Source organism: Urocitellus parryii, chromosome 3 (genome assembly GCF_045843805.1).
Source record: "Urocitellus parryii isolate mUroPar1 chromosome 3, mUroPar1.hap1, whole genome shotgun sequence".
Lineage (NCBI taxonomy): Eukaryota > Metazoa > Chordata > Mammalia > Rodentia > Sciuridae > Urocitellus > Urocitellus parryii.
The window spans coordinates 157,594,614-157,600,656 of NC_135533.1; positions in this window are offsets into that span (position 1 = coordinate 157,594,614).

Genomic DNA, 6,043 nt, shown 5'->3' on the forward strand with positions numbered 1-6,043 from the left:
GTGGGCGCGGGCTGTAGGGCGTGGCGGTCTAGGCTGGCCCGGACCCCAAGCAAGCAAGATCTTTGTTCTGAGGCCTGGGGTTTGGAGAAATGCATCACGCCTCTGCGCGGTTTATTCCCTGCCTTGCTCCATCAAAGCTTGGACCCTCCCCCCAGAAACTCTTTGCTGGAGTATTGATCTACGATTCAGTATGAAAATGTAGCCACAAAGATTAAGGGAGTTCCGGAGCATCCAACTTCTTTGTGGCTGTTTCTGAATGATCATAGGGCGCCAACTCAGGCATGGTCCTCACCCTTTTTCTGCAGGTGTCCCATCCATCCCTTCCTTGGTATAGGGGCTCCAAACTCTGAAGATTCCCTCCAAATCCACTTGCTTAGTATTCCCCCATCCTCCACCAAACCAGCCCCAGCTGTGGGACCAGAGAACTTAATTGCACCCCTCCCCACATACATTTGCAAGTATCCCATCTCCCATTCCTGCTGGGATCTACCTGCAGACACAGGTGGCTCCTGGGTGCACCCTGGGCATCTTCAGCCAATTGCCATACCAGTGTCTCTGCAGGCTGCATTGCACAATGAGGAATCCTGGGAGCTGGGCCTCTCTGAGCCCAGAGTACTCCTGGCTGACTGAGCTACTGCCGGTTTGTAGGACACTGTACCTAGACCAGGGTTCAGGCCCCTCCCTGTGGCTGGAGGGTCCTAATTTTGAGAGCTTTTTAGTCCCCTTAGAAGGATGGAGCCCCAGTCAGCATCTTCTGGTGATATGAAGTAGAGATACTTGGTAACTGGACAGTCCAGTGTTCTCTGCCTCCCCTCAAATGGAGCCACATGACCTCAGAGGTAGCCCTGGGGGAGAAAAGCAGGGCACAGGGCTCCCCAGGGAAAGTAGTGATCTTCCAGAACCATATTGCTCCAATCTGAGCATGTGGAGACTGGCAACCTCGTGGGTGTAGGGACTAGTGGTGGCATCTGTGCTGGGCTAACCCTCTGGCCTGGTGTGGCGGCTACAGTGACCAGACCCCTTCACTCCCCTGACCACACTTCTGGCTGGTTTGTCCCTGTTGCCTTTGTCCCAGCCTTGGCTTTCCAGGTCACTATGCAGTGTATTCAATTGCCAGCCACAGGGGAACTCAGACACTCCCAGGCCCTCTGTTCCTGGTCCCCCAAATGGGAGGGATGGACATCCACAATCATCTTTCCAGTGGGTGCTGGTAGCTGAGTTCAACCAGGCTGGACCTTGTGGTGGCTTCGGGGCAGGCGCCCTTCTCCCCGTGAATTCTCCCCCAACCATATGGGAGGTGTGTCACCCATCTTACAGATGGAGAACTCAAGACCAACTTCAGAGACAGTGGGAGTCCATGACTATTCCTTAGGCCAGCACCCTTCCTCTAGGGTGCCTGCATATAGCAGGTCCCAGACCAGTAACTGAGCTCTGCTTGAAGGGCCATCACAGACCAGAAAACTGGTCATGTGACGCTAGATGACAGACTGAAGACAGGGCTCCAATCCCTATCTGCTATCCTTGGTAAGAGACCCGAAGAGGACATTTCTATGCTGACCACTCATGAATGGTTTTAATTATCCATGACCCAGGGCTTCCCACCATGACTAAAGATTTTGACTCCACCCTCTATAGGTTCAAAGCTTCTGCAGCAGCTGGGACAGTCATTCTGAGCCCTCTGTTCCTGGTCCCCCAAATGGGAGGGATGGAGTAGGTGTGGAAGGAACAAAGAACCAGCACTGCAGTGGAGACTTCTGATTCTGAAACTTTCTCCATCAGCCAAAGCCTGGTTGTCTCTGGATGCTCTGGGTTGGGGCTTGGCCCAGCAACCTGCCCACAGGTCTGTGCTGTGGGAGTAGGGCCAGACCTACAGAAGGGGAATGGGCTGCCATGGGCTATGGGCAGTTTACCTGTGTCCCCCCATCTTAGTCAGCACCTTCCTTATAGGAAGCTGAACCTGTGGTAAAACCCCTGGTTATGGAATGAAATGCTGAAGGGGCTCATAGGAAGGGAGATGGCCAGAGGGGGAACTGAGCAGAGCTGTGTAGATGGTCAGTTTGCCTCCAAGAGGACACAGCGTCCTTCTCAGGCTGTGTAGGAGGGTTTGGTAAGGCATATTTATCAGGTGTGGACAGATGCTGGGCAGCATGGGGAGTGGAACACTCCAAAGAGGTAGACTTAGAGTCATCACCACCCAGGGCCCTAAGGGGGAGAGAGGGATAGGAGTTAACAGCCAGTGGGGAAAGTTAGACAGGGAATGAGCCTCTGGTTAAAGGGCACAACTAGCCCAAGGAAGTGACCTCTGGAGGGAGGAGCCAGAGAACCAGTGGAGAAAGTCTGGCTACTCACTTTCCTTTTTAACAAAGTCTATACTGATTGGTTCCTGGGAAGACCCAGCAGGGGTGTTGAGATGACAGGCCTTTGAGCTGTGTGGATCTGAGTTCTCTGAGCTTTCTGGATCGATGACCCTGGGGATTAGGAGAAGGCATGGACTGGAGTCTGCAGATAGCTCTGTCCTCAGGGTTGAAATGAATGTCATGACTTGCCTCAGCTGGGCAGGTCATGTAGGACCACATCAGCACCTGTCTGAATGACTTTCTGCTGTCAGATCTGCTACACATGAGGTGCAGCCTCTTGCCAACTCACTCATTTTTCCACATCCCTTCACTGAGACCTGGTATTGCCATGTGATTGGCTCACCACCCACCCTTGCCACAAGACTCAGCTCCATAACCAGCCTGGTATGCATGAAAGGACCTTGCCCTGCTGGCAACCTCAGCCCTGAGTCTTGGCCTCTCTGAATTTAGCAGACACTAATCTTTCTGAGTATGGTCAGCTGATCACTGTCCCTTCTCTATTTACCTCTCTTGTCCACTGAGAGGACCATGTGGGACCCTAGGATAGAATACAGAATTTTCACTCAAATGCATAGTTTCACTCAGAATTCAACTTGGAGTAAGAGGATCCTTTATTGTCCTGGGCTGACAGGGACATGTTGGGACCTCTACTGACCATGGAAGTGCAATCGCTGGGGAAAGAGGAAGAAAAACCACTGTTGCGAAATCCCTAGTCTTGTGATTCTGGTTTTGTGATTCTCCATGTACGTGACAGTTAGAGCTTGAGAAATGGCTTCCGTATACGTGCCTGAACAGCCCCAAGATATGGCTTCCACAAATACAAAGAATAACTCCCCAGCAACAGGGGCATATATACCTAATGGGGTATTGTTTCTGTAACTAGGGTAACGGGGCTCTGTTTCTGTAACTGGGGTGACTAGGCTACCCCAACCTGGGGGACTCTCCAATCTCTGATTGGCCCCTGCCTTTGCCCCCACCTCCTTTTCCTCTCTTTATATAAGTCCTCTCCCTCCACAATAAACTGAGTTGCTGCACCATCACAGCTGACTCAACTCCCGACCCGGTATGATTTTTGCCAGGCTGGGTGGTGGGCCTGGTCGCGACACTTACCCTCTTGCTCAGCCCGGAGACACTCACTAGCTGGTCTAGTGATTCTCCTCAACTTCTGTCGGAGGGTGGGTCTGACAGGGACATAGTTCAGACTCCACAGGAGGTCACTGCTTTCAAGGTCTCCAGGTGCTTGTTTTCTTTCTGAGAGATAGGCCTGTTGTGGCTGTGCTCAGGCATTCCTGTGTGATAACCTCAGGCTTCCAGGCCCTCAGTGACCTCCTGGGGAGGAATGAGAAAGCAAGGGAATTTGCTGCACATGATCTGGGCCACTCCAGAAAAGCACAAGGGGAGTCAAGGAAGGAAGCTTGAACAAAGGTCAAGCTGCAAACCCAGACCTGCAGCCCCAGTATGCCAACCTGAATGGGTGGCTGGGGATATGGTCTCAGTGCCAGGGATCTGGGGATGCCAGTCTGCCATCTGCTCTCACAACAGAGAGTTGCTGTGTGCTTGAGGGAACTCTACCACCACCCATTTTACAGATGAGAAATGAAGGTCTGGGGATTTAGGTAAATGAACATTTTGGCAGTCCTTCTTTGACCAACTATAGCCCCTGCTTCCTCCAGGAGCCTCTTACCATTCCTCCACCTCAGGGCTGTGGAGGGCCTATTGGCCTTTTGCTGTCATTAGACTGTATCCCATGAGGAATCCCACCCCTACCAGTCCCTCTGCTCAACTTTGGTGCTTATTAAGCCATAATTAATCAGCTTCCTCATCTCTTATTCATCAAAGTCCCACAAAGCAGCAACCAGGCTGGCACAGGAAAAGGGCCAACAAACCAACCCTTGGCAGCATTTTTAAGAATCCTGCTGGGCCTGCTGATCTCTGAATCCCTCTGACCTCTACACCAAGTCAATGCCTCTCTATCAGATGCTATCATAGGTTCTGCCAAGCTGCACCCTGCCAGGTCACACATCCTTCAGACCCCTAGGAGAATTGTTGGGGATTGTCAATGGGGTATGTGCATTACAGAGTTGGTCCTCACCTGTGGCCTGTGTGGCTGGTCTCCAGAATGGGTCTGAGCAGGGAGAGGGGAAGAAACTCAGGTTAGGAGGGACACACGGTGCTGACAACTGGACCCCAATGCTGAGTTTGCCCCTTCTCCTGGCTTCTAGAAGGATTGGTGAGTCCCTAGGGCTCCCAGACCTTGGGATGACCTTAGGCCACTCTGGTGCTCACTCACTGGTGGTGGGTTTACAGCACTCAGAGAGTGTTGTAGAGATGTTGGCTTCTGAGCAGGCAGAGTTAGCCTGAGCCAGGGCTGGAGATAAATGGGATGGTTTGGGTGCCTGTGAACTCAGTCTTCTGCAGAGGTAGAACTCTAGAAGATGAGGTTCCCAAATGGTGCCCAAGGTAATACTGTGGTAATACTGTGGCTTCATGCCCTTTCCCTGTCCCTACAGGGAATGTAGATTCTTCCAGAGCCACCCATTTAGCAGTGACAGCTAAATTGGGAGCCACTCTTCATACAAAGAGTCTAGCAGACAGTCCAAAACAGGCAGTCAAGCTGGGAGCAGTGGTGCACACCTATAATCCCAGTGGTTTGGAGGCTGAGGCAGGGGGATTGTTAGTTCAAATCCAGCAATGGTGATGTGGTAAGCAACTCAGTGAGACCCTGTCTCTAAATAAAATACAATAATGGACTGGGGGTGTGGCTCAGTGGTTGAGTGCCCCTGAGTTCAATCCCTGATACACAAAAGAAAAAAAACACAGGGTGGGGGCCGGGAGTTGGGGTACCTGCTAAGGGACCCCTAGTGGGGCCAGGAAGGCACACCTAGGGGTGGCTTTGGCTGCTCACTGGACTGGATGGGAGTAGAGGACATCACAGAGTTCTTCTGCAACCTCAGTGAGGGGTCTACTGCTGCCACAACTCAGCTTGTTTTAACCTCTGGCCTTGGATGCCACAGCTGGCCAGTGCCCAGCCTTCTCCTTCCCAGGGCTCCTTGGAAACCAGGGCCACTCTACTGGGTCACTATGATTCATAGAAATGAAGATCTTGGGGCTGGGGATGTGGCTCAAGTGGTAGCACGCTCGCCTGGCATGCGTGCAGCCCGGGTTCGATCCTCAGTACCACATACAAACAAAGATGTTGTGTCCGCCGAAAACTAAAAAATAAATATTAAAATTCTCTCTCTCTCTCTTAAAAAAAAAAAAAAAGAAATGAAGATCTCTGCATTTTCCAGATGGAGAGCCTGAGGGTTGGCTCCACCGTATCTTGCTGAGACAGAAGGGCCAGCCTGACTCAGAGCTCAGTGGCCCCACCAAAACGTACCATAGAACTCCTCACCTTCATCTACTCCCTGTCTTCATCTGCTTTCTTTCTCAGTCATTTAGGTATCCAACAAATACTCTTGGAGTCTAGGTCCAGAACCCCCATATATCTGGAGGACCTGCCTCCCCTCATGTCTATAGTGTACAAGTAGGAAAACTGAGCTAAAAGGAGGAAGGACTTGCCTTGGATCACTCAGCTAGTCATTCCAGAACAAAGGATGTGTCCATGTCATGTGGTCACCTGGAAGCTCAAAGGAATGATTAGGATGGAACCTATCTGGCATCTGTATAAGTCATGGGACAGAAGT